Raw genomic sequence first — 20,876 nt, 5'->3', positions numbered from 1 at the left:
AAAGTTTGCCCACCCCTGCGGTGGTGTGGCTCAGTGGATAGAGCACTAGTCTGTGGACTGAAGGGTCCCAGGTGTTTTTTTTATTAATTTATTTATTGATTAAGGTATCACATATTTATACTCATCCCCCCATTCCCATCCCAGATCCCTCCCCACGCATATCCCCACCCCCCTGTTGTCCGTGACCACTGGTGAGGCTTATATGCATGCATACAAGTCCTTTGGTTGATCTCTCCCCCTTACCCCCACCCTCCCCTACCTTCCCTCTGAGGTTTGACAGTCTGATCGATGCTTCCCTGTCTCCGGGTCTGTTTTTGTTCATCAGTTTATGTTGTTCATTATTTCCCCTAGATGAGTGAGATCATGTGACACTAGAAATACCCTTATAAGAACCGAAAATGGGACAAGCAGTAATGGTTAGGCTGAGAGGCAAACGAATCAGTCTGTAGTGAGTTTCTTTCTGGGCCAACAGTTCCTTTGAGTCCCAATTTCAATGTCAAACAGTTCCTTATGTGTACATGTCAGCAGTGATATTTCAGTTCTGGATGGTGGACAAATGGTGGTAATGCAGGTCCGAAGGGTCCCAGGTTCGATTCTGGTCAAGGGCATATGCCTGGATTGTGGGCTCGATCCCCATTGGGGGGCATGCAGGAGGCAGCCAATCAATGATTCTCTCTCATCATTGATGTTTCTATCTCTTGCTCCCTCTCCCTACCTCTCTGAAATCAATAAAAATATATTTAAAAATATATGTATATTAAAAAAAAAATAAAAGAACAAAAGGTGAAACCTTGGGGTCTTTCTGTAACCTCGGCTCCCAAATGCACCCCGTTACAGATCAAAAGACCGGGCCGGGGGATTCCAGTGAAGATTTTTTATTTTTCATTTTTATTTTTGGCACGCTGAGTCCAACTCATCCAAGCTGCTTGCCGACCGCAAAGGCTGCTCAAGGAGAGGCCCTGGCCCCTTGAGCCTCACGCTTCATTCATGCAACGTGCCGGGGCACGCCTGCCCCCCGCAAGGGCTGTTTGCATTCCTTGTAGATACCGCGCACGATAAATACTTTATCACTTTCTGGGGCCCTTCACCACCCTGGGCCGAGGGGCGCTGTCCGCCTTCATCTGCGCGCTGCCTTGCAGATAGAAATGATCAAATGAAGTCAAGACAAGGATCAAGCCTCATAAAAATCTCGCCCGCAGCGAGTACCAGCAAAAAAGCGAGCTGTGCCAAGGCGGCGCGGGCCAAGGGGAGCCGGGGTTGTGCAACCACCGAGCAGGGGCTGAAGTCTCTGGCAAACACAGGGCCCTCCTTGAAAATGGAAGCACGCAAATGAGGCCTCATTAAAAAAAAAAAAAAAAAAGTCATTTGGATCGTTGGCTAACGTGAACCTGGAAATCCGTGCTTTCTGACCTCCCGTGTTTTTTTTTTTCTTCCTGTGTCAAGCCCGGGATAAAATAGATTTTCCATTCTCGGATTTTCTGGGTTGGTCACTTTGGCTCCAACCTGCACCGAGTTTTCAAGCGGTTGCATCAGACCAGAATGTTCCACGCGTTGCCTTTGCCCGGTGGCAGAGAAAGCTCCTTTCTTGCGCCCAGGGGACATTCACCGGAGGCCTACTATGTGTCAGGTCCTCCTCAGCCAGGCTCTGGCGAAGGCAGGAGGTGAGTAAGACGCAGCCACGCCCGCAGGCCAGGCCTCGGATGAAAGAAGATGGTCTGGGAAGAAAGGCTGGGAGCCAGGGGTGTGGGGAGCCCCCCTCGCCGGGACCCGCCAGGGGAGGCTCTGAAGGTTAGGGCTCTAATTAACCAGCACCGTGGCTCTGACTAATGAGAAAGGCCATTGAAGTCTGTGTTCTGATGTCTTCCTGTTCACCCTGCTGCTGGTGCGGAGGGGACCCCGCCCTGAGAAATGGGAGGTGATTGACACCTGGCACCTGCCACTGGACAGAGCAGCCTGGTAGCCGCTTATTGGTCACATGTGCTCACAGCCTGGGGAGGGCCGCCTGGAAGGGGGGTGCCCCCAGGAGCGGAGTGAGCCAGCAAGGACTGTGGGGCGCAGGCTGTGCGGGAACAGGAGGGTGAGATGACCCCTGGTTCCTGCAGAATGAGATGTGCGTGTGTGAATGACTGTGTGGGCTGGCAGGGACGGGGCACCGGGTTAGGATCCGGTGGGCGTGGCTAGGGCACCGGGTTAGAATCCGGTGGGCGTGGCGGGGCTGGCTGACAGGTGAACTAGCTGGGGAGGGGCGTGCGTGTCTGCCTGTCGGGAATGGGAGGTCATGGTTAAGACTCTGGGACCCCGGGAGGATCAAAGATGTCAAATAGCACAAGGAACCGGCCGGTGTGGCTCAGTGGGCTGGATCATCCCAGTGGGAGGTCACGGTTCCAGCCTGCAACCTGACTGGGAACTGAACGGTGACCTCCTGGTTCATGGGTCAACGCTCAACCACTGAGCCACACCGGCCGGGCTGTTTATATATATTTTATTGTCTATATACGGCCATGACTGCAAGCTCCATGAGAACACGGGTCTTCTCTGTATTCTCAGGGCCTCGAACAGCCTCTGGGACACACAGTCCGGCTCAGGGCAAGTCTGTGGGCTCGCTGAGCAGCCGCCCAGGCAGCTGCGCCTTGGGCAGGTACATGCAGACTCCGTGGGCGCGGCGTGTGGGTTGCTCAATCCCCAGCATGACCTCAGGGGAGGATTACTATCGTCTTCGAGGGAGGAAAAGTGAGGTTTGCAGAGATTGAGCAACTTGGCCAAATTCACACACGTGGAAAATGGTGGATTTAAACCCAGGACCACCAGACCGGTCCTACCTTTTCAGTGACTTCTGCAAGACTGGTCTCAAATGGTGACCTTCTAAAGTTCTGACATACAGCTTGCAATGGGGGGATGGTGTGTATAATGTGACTATCCCCGGGAGACCATTCTCTCCGTATGAGATCTGAGGGACACATGGGCCCAGACTAGGTCTAAATGGACATCCCATAGACCTGGCAGACTGAGCCTGGGAGTGCCTGAGATGCGTTTTGAAAGAAATTCTTGAGGGAGAACTAGACAGTTGCAGCCTTTAGAAGAATTATCTGGGACAAAAATACAGAGAAAAGAGGACAGGAGGGCGAGATCATGATCTCATATATAAGGGGTAGATGTGGGTAGAATATTCAGCGATTTGTGAATGCAACCCTCTTTTTTAAAAAAAATTTTTAATATATTTCTTTATTGATTTCAGAGAGGAAGGGAGGAGAGAGAGATAGAAACATCAACGATGAGAGAGAATCATTGATCGGCTGCCTCCTGCATGCCCCCCACTGGGGATTGAGCCCGAAACCCAGGCATGTGCCCTTGGCCAGAATCGAACCTGGGACCCTTCAGTCCGCAGACTGACGCTCTATCCACTGAGCCAAGCTGGCTAGGGCTATCCTCTTTTTAAAATATATTTGTTTTTATTGATTTCAAAGAGAGGAAGGGAGAGGGAGAGAGAAAGAAAGATCAATGATGAGAGAGAATCATGGATCGGCTGCCTCCTGCACGCCCCCTACTGGGGATCGAGCCCGCAACCCCGGGCATGTGCCCTGACCGGGAATCAAACCGTGACCTCCTGGTTCATAGGTCGACGCTCAACCACTGAGCCGCTCTGGCTGTGCTGCAGCCCCTTGTTGGATGGGACACAGAAAGTGAAAATATACTCAAGGTTTGGAACGACTATAATTGCCATGAGAATGTCTTGTGGGCTGAGGAGAGACTCACAGAGCCTCCATAAACCCTGTGCGGAACTAAAAAACACAGCCTAACAAAATGACAACACTTGAGAGGGACTGAAAGACTTATTTGAAGTTCGATTGTATAAAAGCACCCAGCTGCCAAGGACTCGGGCCCTGACATTTTTAAAGTTTATTTAATCTTTATGTCGACTCTGACATGTTAAGAATATAAACTGAGCAAAGGAGAAGTCTTTGATCTCCTCTGTTGGCAACCTGAATTCATCATTTTCATTACCAGGCATTCAAGAATAAAAGTCCGTGTGATATGCAAATGAGAGAATTGGAAACAACGTTTCTTTTTTTTTTTTCCCCTATATATTTTATTGACTTTTTACAGAGAGGAAGGGAGAGGGACAGAGAGTTAGAAACATCGATGAGAGAGAAACGTCAGCTGCCTCCTGCACACCTCCTACTGGGGATGTGCCCACAACCAAGGTACATGCCCTTGACCGGAACCGAACCTGGGACTCTTCAGTCTGCAGGCCGACGCTCTATCCACTGAGCCACACCGGTTAGGGCGAAAACAACATTTCTAATGCTTGAAAAAAGATGCCATGGACAGCCCAGCCAGTGTGGCCCAGTGGTTCTGCATCACCCCTTCTCCCCTTCCCTGTGCCCCCTCCCCCCACACACTATGGCCTGGCAGCCCCTTTGAAGGAAGTGCTGCTCCTCCTCACCTCTATATTGCAGTGCCCCTAACAGTGGTCGGCAAACTCCTTAGTCCACAGAGCCAAATAGCAACAGGGCAACGACTGACATTTCTTTGGAGAGCCCAATGTTTTAAACTTAAACTTCTTCTAACGCCACTTCTTCCAAATAGACTCGCCCAGGCCGTGGTATTTTGTGGAAGAGCCACACTCCAGGGGCCAAAGAGCTGCATGTGGCTCGTGAGCTGCGGTTTGCCGACCACTGCATGCGAGTCCCTGGAGCTCAGACACACCTGAGCGCTTTAGAGAGGCCAGAGCGGGAGGGCTGACAGGTGCGGCTCCTCATTGACCTCCCAGTCCAGGGCAGATAAAAGTGCGCCCACGTGGCCAGGTTGGGTGCCGGGGGTTGCTGAAGACGCTGGAGTTCAGGTACGGTTTCTCGGCCCCAACAGAGGCTGTCGTGTTGGTTACTTTAATGACAAATAAGAGTGATTCTGTTTTGCTAATGGATTTAGCGGTGCTGTAGAATTCTTCAGCTTTTCCTTCCTTCCTGCCTTCCTTCCTTACCACTCCCTGCAATTCTCCGACAACTGCTTTGATGCGGTAAGGAGAGAGGTGCTCGCTTGCAGCGGTCGGCAAACTCCTTAGCCAACAAAGCCAAATATCAACAGGACAACGATTGAAATTTCTTTGGAGAGCCAAGTTTTTTAAACTTAAACTTCTTTTAACGCCACTTCTTCCAAATAGACTCGCCCAGGCCGGGGGTATTTTGTGGAAGAGCCACACTCCAGGGGCCAAAGAGCCGCATGTGGCTCGCGAGCCGCAGTTCGCCCACCACGGGGCCTTAGGGGGATGCAAGCTCCCTCGGCTGGGCTCACGCCCAAGTTCCCAGCCTGGCTTTCTGGAGTGACCCATTGCATTGGAAAGGGTAGGAGGTGGTGTGAGCCGAGTGGTCTCAAGAGCTGGCCTTTGCAAAGGTGGGGGCATGGGGTGGAGCCATGAGTAGGAAAACCTCTTTTGGAGCAGTCTTCCTGTCCAGGTGGGAAGGAGGGAGTCCTTGCTTACTGTCCCCCCACCTCAGACCCTGGGCTTTGAAGGAAACGGGTCAAACTCTTTTATTTTCCTGGAGCGGAGAAGCCAAACCCAGCTGGGTTTGCAGCGCCCGGCAGGTTAAAGAGCACGCGTTTCCACTGGACGTGCTGAGTTAACGCCAAATTTTAACGTGTTTTCAAACCCTTCCCCTTGCCCCCCGCTGCAGCTCTGAGCAGCACCCAGGTTCATTTTTCGTTGTCTGGGGTTGATGCGCCACGTTGGAGTTGGGTTTCCCCCGGCCCATCGCCTCCTCCTTCAGGGAGGAAGCCTGCGAGCCTCCAGCTTCCTTTGCAGCTTCCCAGTTCCTCTGCCCACAGCCTCGGGGAGCCTGCTCCCCCACCCCGATCACTGTGTTGCAAAGCGCTGTGGGAAGGAATGGCTCATCTCCCGGTGAAATGAAAACAAGCATTCGGCTTTGTGTCCATTGCATTGGAGGCGCAGACGTGGGCAGCGTGGCCTTCGAATGGCTGCAGAGGGGAGCAGCCTGGAGGACGCAAGGGCCAGCAACAGCAACCCCACGAAACAGGACGGCTGTCTGTCCCAAGCTCATCTCCTTCGCTCCCTCCTCTCTCGCAAAAGGCCGCAGGCAGAGAGAGCGGTTAGTAAGTAGTTCAAGTCCTCAGTGCCCTCCTCTTAAGCCCGTGACCTCTGCTTCCCTTTCCTCTTCTGCAAAATGGGAACAGAAACCGAATCTATTCATGGCGATGTTGTAAGAGCGGGTGAACTCGGCCTGGCACACAGGCGTGCTGGCCCAGCCTCTATTAGTAATTGATGATCACTAAGAGAAAAGACGAGGAGGTTGTGGCTCTCCTGGGTCTTGGGTGAGCTTGGCTGGCCAATCCCAAAGGGCCTTCTAATCTAGGCCTTTCAGACCCTACTCTCTCCTCCGGCCCGGGTTCGTGGCGATTGCTCAATGAGGTTAACCTGGGGGCCGCCAAGGCGTGGGCACAGGTGCGGAGGTGCGGCCCTGATCACAAACAGGGCGTGGGCTTCGGCTGGACCAGGCGAGCCGAGGTCGGGAGAGGCCAAGTGTGCGGTCCCGGCGGGGGTTGGCCGGGCCCCAGAGCCCGGCAGGGGGCGTCTGCGCGGTGCAGGACGCCGTCGGGCAAGAGACCTCATGCTCCGGCCCCGCCCCCTGGCGTCCCGGGTTGGCTGCCGCTGGCGGCCTCGCGCGGCCATTGGCCACGGGCCGCGTCACTAGCGCGCTCGGGGCCCGCCCCCGCGGGCTGGTCAGGGCGGTGGGGGCGGACGGGCGCGACGCTACCGGGCCAGCCCGCCCTGGGAGCCGCCCCAGCCCTCATCAAATGACCAGTATCCCTCCCTGGAGAACGCGGCCCCTCAGAGGAAGGCCAGCTCCATCCCGCAGCCCGGCGCCAAGCCGCCGTCATCTCCCTTCCTGTGCCGGGTGATCCGTCTCCTAACCCACCCGGAAAAACATAGTCCGCCCTCCTGTCCTTGTGGAGTGGCCTCGCTCCCCATCGGCATGCCTCCCTCAGCCCTCACCAGGGCCTCCCCCAGACCCAGGACTCTAGGGCCCACCGAGGAGATAGAGCAGGTCCCTAGGGAAAGCTCATGGGAGAAGCGAACCGGGCATCCGGGGGAGAGGAGGGCGAAGGCGAGGCTGGCGGAGGGACACCGCGGTCGCCCGCGCAGTGCGCATGCGCGCGGGCAGGAACGAGTTCCGGTCTGGCCCGGGCCTGGCTCCTAAAAATAGCCCCGGTGTGGGGATCCGTGCGCGGCCGTCCCGGCGAGTCCCGGGCTGAGGGAGGGAGGCGTCTCCGGGCGACGCGGTGCTGGCGGCGGGTCCTGGCTGCGGCGTGTGCACGCCTGCCCGCGTCTTGGGGACACGGTGAGGGCCGCTGGGGCTCGGTGCTCGGGGCTGGGGGTGCCGGACAGGGCGGCCTTCCGACGACGGGGCCGGCTGGGGGCAGTGGCTCGCTGGGGCAGGATGCAGGGCGACCGAGGCATGGAGCCCGCTGGCCCCAGCGACACTGGGACAGGGCGGCGTCCGGCTGGCGGGAGGCCGTGTCGCGGGCTGGCGGCGCTGGGGCGGGCGGGGTGCGGGGAGGTGGCCCCGGAGGAGGTCGGGTCGGTCCGGTCCTCACGGAGGGGCAAGGCACCCCGAGGAGGTGGGGGCGGGGTGCCCCAAGGGCGGGCCCGGGTCGGAGGGGTGCCGGAAGGGTGCCGCGGGGCCAGGGAGGGATCTGGCAGCACGGACTCGGCTGCGGGAGCCTCGGGGCGCGCACGGCGTTCGGGGGCTGGGGACGTCACCTCCCTGAAAGTTGGAGTCTCCTGGGGGCCTGGCGCCTTTCCGGGTCTCCCCAAAGGGATTGACCCCCTCCCCCCGCTCCGAGTCGGGGGCGTCCGGCGCTCGCTGTTGCGGGACTTGAAGTCCCCCCACTTGTGCTCTGGGAGAAGGTCGGTCTAAAGGGGCGGAACATCTCGGTGCGAACTCCGGTGTGTGTAGATGTCAGTGGCGGCGGGGTCGCTATTGGAGGGTCGAGGAGGTGGCCCCCCGGCCCGGGGCACCTGCGGGTGCGGACGCGGGGACCCTACAGGGAAACCTCGCGGGGAAGCGGGGGGCGGGGGGGGGGGGAGGCGAGGAGGACATCCAAGCGGATCCTGGCTCGCGGGGAAGGGTTTGTGCGATAGAAACTTTGCCTTTTAGTTCGATTATCATCTGTCTTGGAACAGCGAGAATGAAGTTAGTAGGTGACATCGTGAAAAAGAAAAGAAGAAAAAACTTTGGAAAAAGTGAGCGTTTCCAAGCCCAGAAAACATTTATTGTTATTTTTTTTTAACCCCCTGAAAGGGCAGACGAGATAGGAAGCCAGGCTCCTTGAATGGTCCCGCCGGGAACCGTGTGTACATGGAAGGAAGCGGCATATCCTTAACCTGCGCTTCAGTTTTCCAGCGAGATGGGGGGGCGGGGGGGCCTCCCGCAGTCACACCGCGATCCGAGGGGGCCTCCTGCTGCGCTGTGCTCACAATGGGGTGGGTGCCTGTTAAAACCAATAATTGGAAAAAATAATAATAAAACAAATAATTGTCCTCCAGCCTGTTCCCCGTGGGTCCTGCCCCGCGTGTTCCTACGGCTGCGGATGGCACAGCAGTCCTTTCCCTTTAAGGATCCAGCTGTGTTGTTTTGGCGACTGCCAAGCGCTCCAGTTGCCAGTTGTAAAATCTGTTACCTTGGCAGTGCTTGCACAGTCTGCGCAAAAGGTAAACAGAATAGTTAGATTTTTTTTTTTAAAAAGCCTAAGTATGGCGTTTTTTTTTTTGTTTTTTTTTTTTTTTAAATAGGAATTGAGGAATGGGGGATAAAATAACTATTGGGCTTGTTATGGCTTTTGTATGTCCATTTTTTTTTGGTGGGTGTGTGTATTTTTGGAGGTCTTGGTCAACTCATTTCTTTCACTGTATGGTAACTTTTGTTTTAGGAAAAAAACTAAAAAAAATGTTTCCACCAAAGTAGGATGCTGGTTTGAGGTAGACTTGGTAGCAAATGGGAGTGAACGCGTGATGGGTCAGGAACTGTTAAGACCAGCTGAGCGGATGGTGTCCTGATGGATTCTGGAATCACTGTCAGTTCTCAGCATTCTTGTGAAAAAGCTGTGATAATCATGTTATAAAAATGAAAGTATTCTGAAGCGCTAACACTGCGTTTTGGATACCTCGTGGATTTCAGACTTGAGCCATTTGTTTGCAAGGTTGTTTCCGACAGAAACTTAACTACTCGAACAAACTTGCTTATCTATTTCTTTTACTTCACACTATTGTTCCTTGTGTATAAAACTGTGTGTGTTTTTCACATTGGAACAAAGGTGATGAAATTATATTGAACAGAAATTACTCTGCAGCAAAAGTTGTTTTTTTGTTTTGTTTTTTTTAATTAAGGGATTTGAGTGAGTGGTGAGGGTTGTTCAGTGGAAGGAACATAGCTCGTTGGGATTTGGCAATAATAAGTGTAATGTCATCGTGTTGAATTATGGCTTGAGAATGACCTCCTTCCATATTCTTGGAGTTTTTATATTTCCTTAATAGGTAGGTGTGACAAAGGTTTTTATTTTTGTTTTTTTTTGTAAATACAGCTGGAAGTAATCTTTTAAAGATGTTGAGTGGTGTTTTATTTTTCAAAGCAGGTGCGTTGTAGCTTTGTATCTTCCATTTAGAATGCTGCAAGGAGTAATATTAATCGTATTAACATTGGAGCGATAGCAACATCAGCCATTCGCCTGGTTACCGGGAGAGACATAGTGACGTGTGTGCCGAGGGTAGTTAAGTAACTACGGAATGTCTAATAGAACATGATTTTAACGTTTGAGCTCTTCCAGTTAAATCTTGAGTAGATCTGTGTTCTAATCTATGAGGAGGAGGCTGTCAACAAATTTGTTATTGGGAAGTCGCATGTTGTCAGCCAAGTTTTGGGAAGCCTTTTTTTTCTCTCCGTTTGCTGCTTTTAATCTGGAAAGAGGACACACAGTGATGATGGTTCCGGGTTGTCTGTGGGCATTTACACTGTCAGGAACCAGACCATACCCCTCTTGTTTGTTTGCTTGCTTTTTGTTTTTATTTATTTTTTTGTTTGTTTGCTATTTGGTTTTGTTTAAAGATACACCCTGGGTACCTGTGAATGTTACGAAGTGTTGCTGAAGTTTTATCAGTGATGGGACAGTGGAAATACTGCCCTGTGGGTTGAGAGTGATCTGATTGCTTTTTTCTGGAAGAGAAGGAGAATCTGTGAACACTCTCCATGGATGAAGTAATTAGAGGAGTATACATGGGGCCAGTTGGGTAACCTCGCACGTTAGGACACTGTACTGGGGACTGATCTGCACGTTTGCCGTCAGATCTTGGTTGACAACTCAGCTCTACCCCTGACAAAGTTAGGAGGTGTTTGGAAAATCCGAAGGAATTACACTGCCTGCCCCTTGGAATGGTTGGGGTTAAGAGAAATAATGGGTGTGAAAGTTTTAGCACACTGCCTGAGGCTCGGTGTACAAAAAGGCACATGGCCTGATCTCTCTGGATTTCTTCCCCCCATATCCCTTCCTTCCAATAAGATTGGTCACAGACATTACACGTACATGTACTAGGCAAAGTACCTACCTAGTACATGTACGTGTAGTGTGTGTGACCAAAGGACTTCCTATAACGTGTAAATATAGGAGAATGCACGTATATTTGTTTGGGATACAATATGCCAGCCTCTCAAAGTCATTGTCAAAGTCTACATAAAATGTTTACCTGGCTCACCTACATTAGATTTTTTAATCTGCAATCATTGTTTGATTCTAACTTCTCTAATGTCCCCAAACTAAAAAAAAAAAAAAAAAAAAGTTACAGTTAAATAAGTTTCCCTACTCTTCAGTGAAATGCGCCCTTTAGGAATTAACTGTGTTTTCAAGATGCAGTCATTAAAATTTGAAATTAGAAAAATATTTTTGTAACATACCTGCCATAGGTGTATTTTAAAAATAGCTTTTCTTTAGGAGGTAGTCTACGGGGTGGGGCAAAAGTAGGTTTCTAGTTGTGAGTACATGCAACAGTTTATTCTTGTGCTATTATTTATTGTACTAGAGGCCCTGTGCACGGATTTGTGCACTGGTGGGATCCCTTGGCCTGGCCTGCACCCTCTTGCAATCCTGGGGATGTTGTATTGCCAGTTTCGGCCCAATCCCCACAGGTCAGGCCAAGGGACCCCACCCGTGCACGAATCTGTGCACTGGGCCTCTAGCATGCATATAAAATCTTTGGTTAATCTCTTCCCGCCCTTTCCGCCTCCCCCCTCCCCTCAGAGATTCATCAGTCTGTTCCATGTTTCCATGCCTGTGTGTTGAGCATCTGCCCCCTGGTGGTCAGTGCACGTCATAGCAAACGGTCGAACGGTCGCTTCGGCTTTTATATATATAGATTATTTTCTATATGAACAACTGTGGGGTTACCTTTGCCTCCCCCTGTATAATTTCCATTTCTTCATTTTACCTGCTTTGTGGAATGAAATGATTTATCTGTGTGTGCTTTACCGGTGTAGTCTACAATCTGTGAACCTGTGTCTAGTTTATTATAATTGAGCGTAAACCCATTTAAGTCTCACGCATAGCACCTGATGTGTGTTGACACATACTATTATTAGTAAGTACTACATTTTAATATAAGTTTTTATTTACCGATTTCAATGGTTATTTGTATTTACTGAACTTAATTGTTTATTGAACTTCATATTATTTTTAATATCACATTGTCTTAGTAATCATTGAGATGGAGTCATACGTATGTAAGTTAAAAAGTGGCAGGTTTCTGAGGTAGAATGCCAGTGTTTGAACCTTGATGTGTGACAGCTGGTAACTTCCTTCTTTAGTTGAATCTGATGGTGGTGGAAGCCAGAGGAATTGTTAATGTGGGTAAAAAACAAACAATAGTGGATCAGACTACTAATAAACATCAACCACGCCACATCTTTTTATGGCTGTCTTGAATGAATACTATTTTTATTTTCTCCCTTATACAAAAATATAAACTTTAGTCTGTGAGCTTTAAAAAAAAATTCAACCATCAGTAAAGTTATGTTTTGAGAGGTATTTTGGGAGTGGGTGGTGAACTTATACTGCATGAGCTGGCCCCCTTTACCAGGTTATCTTTGTTACCAGCAGCATGTGTACTAGTGTGCAGGTTGACTTGGGTTAGTTTGAGTTATGATTTGTGACCCCTGGGACAAAGGGGTCCTCTTCATTTAACCTGGGCAGGTAACTGCTGGCTTATTAAAGCTGGGTGCTCTCGCATTGACTACTGTGTTTGCCTGTCTCACTTCTTATCTCTCCCCTTCTCCCCCCCCCCCCCCACACACACAATCCATCTTTTACATAGAGACGGAAATTACATTTCTAAAATTCAGGTCTAAACGTCATTCTTCTTTTACGAAAAAAATTCGAAGGCATAGAAAATCAGCAGAGAGGCAGTCATTTAAGGGGTAGAGATTGGCCTCTAAAATCCTACCGCTGCCCAACTGGTGTGGCTCTGGATAGAGCATCCGACTGGGGACTGAAGGGGCCTGGATTCGATTCTGGTCAAGGGCAGGTACCTCAGTTGCAGGCTCCAGGCCCGGGTCCAGGCAACCAATTGATGTGTCTCTCTCACGTTGATGTTTCTCTCTCTCTCTCTCTCTCTCTCTCTCTCTCTCTCTCTCCCTCTCCCTCTCTCCCTCTCTCCCTCTCTCCCTCTCTCCCTCTCTCCCTCTCTCCCTCTCTCCCTCTCTCCCTCTCTCCCTCTCTCCCTCTCTCCCTCTCCCCCCCCCCCCCCCCCCGTCTAAAAATCAATGAAAAAATATCCTCAGGTGAGGATTTAAAAAAGTAAAATAAATAAAATCATAGTATCTTAGAATATCCAGTCTAGTGCTTGGTGTTCTTTGGCGAGGTCTCCATCCTCATGGAGTTGTTGCAAGGACAAGACAAGATGTGTATTTTAAAGGCTTCAGCACGGTGCTCGGTCCCTAAAATGCAGCCACGTCTGTTCCCTGCCAGTGCTGTCACTACCACTGCTGCCATGGCTACTATTTTAGTCACGGTTCACTTCCCGATGGATTCTGTCCTATCTCTCAGGTTCATTGTCAGCCTCTGCCCTTCAATTCTCTGACCCCCTTCGGGCCAGCTGCTGGCTCTTCCCCGAGAAGGCCACGCCTGCTGATGACGGCCACGTTTATTTTCCTTGCCCGGAATTGCCCTTCAGTTCCACATCCACTTGGAAATCTAGCTGGGATTGCAAACGTCATTTTAGCCATGTGACTACAACATAGCTATTTATTCCTCTCCCACAGTCCTCTTCCTCCCTCCAGCCCCCAGGCCTTGGTGTCACTGCTGGCGTTCTCCATCTCCATGGACGGCAGTCCTCGAGCCAAAAGCGTAAGCTGTCTTTCTGCCTTCACTCCTTCCTCCTACGTGCAGCCCGATCCCGCCTTGGGCCGACCCTGCAGCATTTACCGTGAGCCATCCGCCCCTCTGCCCTCCCGGCCACCTCTTGACTTCAAGGCTCCCTTACGCTTTGCATGCATCAGCAGCCTCCGCTCAGGCCTTCTGGTTCCCTCTCTTGCTCCTCACAAGGTCTTTTCTCACACGGCAGCGCTAGGGATTGTTTGGAGAGCTAAAGCCTGTCATTTCTCCGCTTCGAATCCTCCAGCGACGTCCCATTCCTCTCCTCTCTGTGGCCTGAAGGGTCTCTCTCCTCCTCCTCTTTCCTTCCAGGCTGCTTCTCCTCATCACCGGCTGCCTGCCACCTGGACCCGCCGTGTTCTTGAAGCCCTCGATGGCCTTGGCCTTTGGTGAGAGCTGCTTGAGATGCTCTTCGTAAGGCGGGCTCACGTCCTCACGCAGACTCTCCAGTTTAATGTTGCCCTGCGTTCGTTACTGTCTTCACGCAGCTCGTCTGTCGCCTTGAAGATACTTATTACAATTTACACATGGCTGGTTTAGTTTTTGTTTGTTTTTAAAAAATATGTTTATTGACTTCAGAGAGGAAGAGAGAGAGGGAGAGAGAGAGAAACATCAACGATGAGAGAGAATCATGGATCGGCCGCCTCCTACACGCCCTCCACTGGGGATCGGCCCGCAACCCGGGCATGTGCCTTGACCGGGAATCAAACCGTGACCTCCTGGTTTCTAGGTCGATGCTCAACTACTGAGCCACACCAGCCAGGGCTAGTGAATGCTTCTTGGTGGCCTTTCTCTCTTACCTGAATGTAAACTCGGTGAGGGCGAGGCCTTGTCTGTCCGTTGGCGGCTGTGTCTGCAGGCAGTAGCACACTGCGTGGCCCTGGGAGACAGTAGATGTCTGATTGAGTGCTTTGGTGTCTTCTGTTCCTATTTTTGCTAGGAATCGGCATGCTTCTTTGCTTACATACCTATTGCACGACTTACTCTTCAAGTTGTGGCTCAAGTGTCATCTGTGATGCCAGTTTTAATCTCTCAAGACAGAGTGTTTCTCCCTTGGTCTTGATACGACACACTGTCTGTAAAAGAAATGCCATTTTAGCCCTGGCCGGGTTAGCTCAGTGGATAGAGCATCGGCCTGTGGACCGAAGGATCCTGGGTTCGATTCTGGTCAAGGGCACATGCCTGGGTTGCGGGCTCAATCCCCAGTGGTGGGCGTGCAGGAGGCAGCCAATCAGTGATTCTCTCTCATCATTGATGTTTCTATCTCTCACTCTCCTTTCCTCTCTGAAATCAATAAAAATATATATAAAAAAATGCCATTTTAGAATGTTTGGAGTGCGGGGCTGGGCGCCTACAGCCAGGCTCCCTGGCTCGGTGTGTGTGCTCGGGACCGACCGGCCCACCACGGAACGAGGGAATGCGCAGCCAGGGTGGCAGTGTTCCTAATCAGCGGCAAGGATCAACCGCAGCTGGTTTTCCCAGCCTGCCCTTCGAAACGGTGAAGGCGCTCTCCGGGCTGGACGAGACTCCTTGTGCATCGGTGTGCAGATCGATGGGCATTGCCATCAGCATTTGGGTCCCGGCCGGAAGTCAGAGCTGCTGAGCGCAGTGGCGTTGCCCGATATGCTATCTCGTCATCGTGTTGCGCTGGCAATGCCTCTCGCCGTGAAACGGTGTTGGAACGTATAATGGGTTGCTCGGAGCTCCTTACTAACCAGCATCTCTAGCCCGTTCCTCCCTTCAGCTCACCCACCTACTTTTGTTTTATCTCCGAAAGGCTAGGGCAGTGGTCGGCAAACTGCGGCTCGCAAGCCGCGGTTTGCCGCTCTGTTGACTAATGAGTTTGCCGACCACTGCCTTAGGGAAAAACACTTAAAAAACATTTTAATAATGTACTAATGTCTTTTTTAAAAAAATATATTTTATTGATTTTTTACAGGAAGGGAGAGGGATAGAGAGTTAGAAACATCGATGAGAGAGAAACATCGATCAGCTGCCTCCTGCACACCTCCCACCGGGGATGTGCCCGCAACCAAGGTACATGCCCTTGACCGGAATCGAACCCGGGACCCTTCAGTCCGCAGGCTGATGCTCTATCCACTGAGCCAAACCGGTCAGGGCAATGTACTAATGTCTTTAACCTGAAGTCAAAACTTCTGGGTAAGGGTAATGCCTTATGAAGTGGTTGGCAAACTCACTAGTCAACAGAGCAGAAAACCGCGGTTCGCAAGCCGCATGTGGCTCGCGAGCTGCCGTTTGCGGACCACTGGGCTAGGGGGAGGGGACTCTGCAGTTTAGCACAGTCGACATGAAACACAGTGCGGGTTTCACTTGTGCTGCTAACAAAGATTCGCTTGGCCAGCGTCGGGGACCTTAACCACGGTTTGTAATAGTGAGAACCGGTCCACGTTTTAGTGGGGTTTGGGACTCTATCCCACTTGCAAGATGGGGACCACTTTAGCAGGATGTGGATCTTGATACGGAAAACCTTTTTCTTACTGGCCTTAACCTTAATTTGACAAGGATTGTGGAGGGAAAGGGAGAGAAGAACCTGCGAGGTAAGATGGTGGTGTCCAGAAATGGCTGTTTCCCAACACCGGTAAAATGTTAGTGTCAGCAAGCAGGTGTGTGTGTGTGTGTGTGTGTGTGTGTGTGTGTGTGTGTGTTCTGGGAAAAAACTTAGAGCAGAGTTACGAGAAGAGTACAGCGAACTTCCCCCCGCCTGCCCGCCGTGAGCCTTTGGCATGCTGGCTTCGTTATTATCTGTGTTCACACAGCGGCCCCAAAGTCTGGAAACAGGTGTTGGTGTTGATCTGATTGGCAGCTGGGAGCCCCTTGGTTACACCTTCGGAGTATGCCGAGCTGCACGTCGGCTCAGTGAGCCAGAGGCGGGTCACCTGTCGCAGAGCATCCCAGACGCCCGGCCACAGATGGAGGTGCTGCGCTCACCACGGTGTATTGTAACAAGGAAACCCCTCGTTGGGCACAGCACGTCTTGTAACGTGATAGCAGGAATCCACTCTGTAGACCGCCTTTTGCTTCCTCATCCTCCTCTTTTCCCCCTCTTCGTCTTCCTCTTTAAAAAATGGTGTTTTCTTAATTGATTTCAGAGAGGAAGGGTGAGGGAGAGAGAGAGAGAAACATCAACGATGAGAGAGAATCAAGGATCGGCCGCCTCCTGCACGCCCCCCACTGGGGATGGAGCCCACACCCCGGGCATGTGCCCTGACCGGGAATCGAACTGTGACCTCCTGGTTCCTGGGTTGACACTCAACCACTGAGCCACGCCGGCCGGGCTTCTTCCTCCTACAGCTATTTTTATTGAACCATTTGAGAGTGGGTTGCACACATCGTGATCCTTTTCCCTAATTGTCTTAGCTGATATCTTCGAAGAACAAAGACACATTCTTACATAACCATGGTGTGATGGGTTCCGGAAATTTAATATGTGGATACTATAATATACAGTTCCTGTTGAAATCTTATTTATGCCAATTATATTCTTTAGCAGCACTGTTTCTAATGTAGTATCTATTCCATTATAATTGTCACATCTCTCTTTTAATCTGAAACGGCCCTTCAACCTTTTTTCCCCTTTTTTCTTCTTTCTGACTTAAAAGTGTTGAGGAGCACAGGCCCTTCTAGGCTGGCTGTGGGTTTGGGTTCGTCATCCTGCCGCTTTGTTAGATCCTGGCCAAGCTTTTCGGGCAGGAATCCCACATAAGGGATGGCGTGGCCTCGGCAGCACGTTAGGAGGCGGTATGATGTCAGGTTGACCCATTGTCGATGCTGTGCACTTGGACCACTTAGTTGAGGTCTGCCTGCCAGTTTTCCCATATAAAGCGGTCATTGCGATCGTTGCTCTGATTGAATAATTGGTGGGGAGACACTTTGGGACTGTAAATATTCTGTCCTCCCTAAAATTTAGCTCACATAATAGTTTTAGCATTCATTGAGGATTCTTGCCCGAATCAGCTATTACCCAATGGTTTCAAAACGGTGTTTTTCTATGATTCGTCCCACATTTACTGCTTGGCATTTGGCTCCATGGTAAGGAAGAACTTTGCCTTCTCATTCGCTTATTTAATATCACCATAAATTCATAGACTCTTTTTTTTTTAAAATCAAGTAGGTTATACTCCATTGCCTATCAGTACAGGACTCATTCTGGTGTGAGTTTGATGTCCCACACTAACTCACATTCGGTCAGTGGGTGCTTCCTAATTCAGCTTAACTCCTCGATCGCCTAACACGCTCCTGTCATTTCTGGAGCACTTCCTTCTTTGGGGGCCGTATGTTATTCCCGGCTCCCCTCCTGCTTGTCCTCCAGCCATCTCTTCGGGGAGGCCTGGTCTCTGATTGGGGGAGAGTATTCAGAAGCGAGAACTGGGCCGGAGGTAGGAGTGCTTGGGACCCGGAGGCTGTCCAGGCTAAGACACTGCCAGTTCCTGCTGATTCCTCAGGCCGCAGGCGGGAGCTTCTCCTTACGTTCCCGACCTTGGAGAAGAAAGGCTTTTCCTCTGAGAGAGTGAACGGTTTAAGCGACCACTTCCACCTGATGGTTCTGTGGCATTTTGCAGTGGTGGGGTGTTGTTGGCCACATGGTGAGCCTCTCGGAGTAAGAATCCCGTTTTTTATCTCTCTCTAGATATTCAGCGAGTATCTTCCACAGGCCTGGAATATAGTGGATGCCCATGTGTTGTTTATAACATGTAATTAAAATAATGACTCAGTATTATCTTGATTTCTCTCATACCGTAATTAAATACTCCTCTGTTTGTTGTAACATTTTAGGTAACGTGGTGGGTCCTTTAAAGGGAATTGGTGATTCATTCGTTCTGTTTTTAGTACTCTCTCCTAGAAGAAATGAAACGCGGTCACGTTCTTCAGCGTCGGCGTTTAAAGCCCTGATTCCCGAGACCGACGTGTGCAGGGGAAGGACATCTAAAGGCCCAGGCTTGGCATTGCTGTTTTCCAGGGTTTTGTCCCGTAGCAAGTAACACCCTTCCTGGGCATCGCTTAATTATAAAATGAGATGCTGTCTGGTCGCTCTTTAACGTGGCATGCTTTCTGTCCAATCAACGTCGGGCTGTTTATGAGAGGAAACGTTAAGTGCCGCAAAGCTCGCGGAAAGAATATCGCGCTCCTGAGCCAGGGGTTCGTTGGGGCCGGCTTCTTGGTAAGCGTGGTGGTCCCTGCCTTACGCGTCCAGTCCACGCGGCTGGGTGATGAGGCGGCCCAGGGCCCCCGCCCGGCTTTCACAGTGACATGGGTGGGGTGTGGACATACGTGTTCATCATCCGCTTTGCTGTGTGCTTGATGTGGACCGTGCAGGTTCCGGCAACGCCAAGAAGGGGCGATGCACCCAGGTGCAAAAGAGGCAGAAATGCTTATTCCGGAAGTGGCACCTTCAGTTTGGGTGGAACCCTGCGGCGTGAACAGGACAGCGGTGTGAGGAGGGAGGGCAGCGTCGCCAGGCCGGGGTTAAGGACAGGAGATCCACTTAAAGGGCCCGAATCGCTCGGAGAAGCTCAGAGCGCACCGTGCACGGGCCGCGCAGGAGTACAGGGGCGGGGCTTGAAGAGAGAAACGGGCAGACTGTGAAGAGCCCCTGAGCCACATGAGGGGATTTGTTCGTGGTCCGAGGGAGGAGGGAAGCACCCTAAACCTGGGGGGAGACGGGCCACTACTGGTTGCACTGTGGACAGATCTTCGGAGAGAGTTAGGACTGGTAGGTGGGGAGAACAACTAAAGGGGTGGCAGCAAACTGGTTAAAAGGGATCAGGTGGCCTCGCTACGGCTGTGGGGACGGGGGTGGGAGGAATTGGCGGGCTTGAGAGAGAGGTGGGCGGCAGGATGAAGAGCCTCCGTGATGGGCGGCATGTGGAGGTGAAGGAGAGAAAGAGTGAGGGGTGAAGATGAGGTGTGTGGGCGACCGGCGGAATGAGTGGGCAGCTTGCTGAGTGGGCGCCCCGAGGAGCAGGCGTGAGGACGTCGCTGCGTTTACCCGCGGTGGAGTGCCTGATGGGTGGCAAACAGCCAGGTCAGAGGTGGGAGGGACTCACCGTCAGAAGTGGGGCAGCTCCTGGTCACGGGGCCCAAGGATTTGGCCAGGACACGGGCGTGGGGAGCGGACTGGAGTGAAGAAATGAAATGGGAGGGACGGCGGGGATTCATGTACAAGAGGCATAAGGAGAAGTCGTGCTGTAACTCCTTCTTGTCTTGGTGGTCTGGATGCTCCTGAGAAGTACTGGTTATTCCTTTCCAGAATGTCTTTGGGTTTGGGTTTCTTTGATGCTTTCTTACGATTCATGTGGGGTTTTTCTTTTTTGGCAGTAACACCACCGGAGTAACGGTCGCATGCCCAGGGGTACATTTATATCGGTGTCTTATACCGGTGATGTTCATGTTGATCACGCAATTAAGGTGGCCTCTCCTGGGTTCTCCATTGAAAAGTCAGCTTTTCTCTTTGAGAATGGTAAACATCTGGGCGGAGCGTCTATGTTAGAGTCCCTGTTTCTCTCCAGACTGTCACCCACTCATTTTAGCATCCATCAGTGGGACTTACCTACAGCAGTTATTACTGTCATGTTTACCTAATGATTTTGTTTTTTCCTTCATTTACCGACTGAAAGTCTACCATAATGAAGAATTGTCCCTCCTCCATCATTTATTTATTTAGTCACTTATTTATATTGGTGCTAGAGGCCCGGTGCACGAAATTCGTGCACTTGCGGAGGGGGGTGTGTGTGTCCCTCAGCCTGGCTTGTGCCCTCTTGCAGACCGGGAGCCCTTGGGAGATACCCGACGGATGGCTTAGGCCTGCTCCCCGCCACCGCTGCTGCACTCGCCAGCCGTGAGCCTGGCTTCTGGCTGAGCAGCGCTCCCCCTGTGGGAGCGCACTGACCACCAGGGGGCAGCTCCTGCATTGAGCGTCTGCCCCCTGGTGGTCAGTGCGCGTCATAGCAACCGGTCGTTCTGCCGTTGGGTCGATTTGCATATTAGCCTTTTATTATATAGAACAGACCCAGAGATATTTTATCTGTAGGCTATGCTTTCACGCTGTCATTATTTATTGTATTGCTCAGATCGGCCCGCGGTGGCCTTCGGGAGTCCCTCTGGTTGACTGTTGTGTCCTTTCGGCCCGTCCCCATCCTTCTGGAAGAACTTCCTTACTGTCCGGTACTGTAAGAAGCTGCAGGCTCAGCTTGCATTTCACCTGTCCCGGTCCTGGGCCTGGAGTCATCTTTCCCAAAGAGCCCTGGCGTTCTTGGAGGCTGCGTTTAGAAACCAAGATCTGGGCGCTGGGTGTGCGCGTTGCGGCTGGGGTGTCATTGTTCCGAGGCCTTCTCCGTAGAGCGAAGGAGTACACGTGTGTGTACTAACCCACACGTGCACATCTACAGTCAGGTCTCTGATTCGGCCTGTGTGTCCCTAAATTCCCC

General features: G+C 51.6%; 1 protein-coding gene across 11 annotated transcripts in view; it reads left to right on the top strand.

Moving 5' to 3' along the window:
- The first annotated feature begins 7,178 nt into the window (after nt 1–7,178).
- The window catches only part of MEF2A (myocyte enhancer factor 2A), a 64,015-nt gene continuing 50,317 nt past the window's right edge, over nt 7,179–20,876 (top strand). For 5 of the 11 annotated variants that reach the window (XR_013959651.1, XM_080651406.1, XM_080651404.1 and 2 more), the window contains exon 1: nt 7,225–7,355. The gene's annotated coding sequence lies outside the window, so the exon portion shown is untranslated. Of the gene's footprint in view, nt 7,356–20,876 lie in introns of all 11 variants that reach the window. The other 6 variants (XM_080651399.1, XM_080651405.1, XM_080651403.1 and 3 more) reach the window with 2 other exon arrangements.

The sequence above is a fragment of the Plecotus auritus genome (assembly GCF_963455305.1).
Source record: "Plecotus auritus genome assembly, chromosome: 15".
NCBI lineage: Eukaryota > Metazoa > Chordata > Mammalia > Chiroptera > Vespertilionidae > Plecotus > Plecotus auritus.
This window is presented reverse-complemented; position numbering and strand designations above follow the sequence as displayed.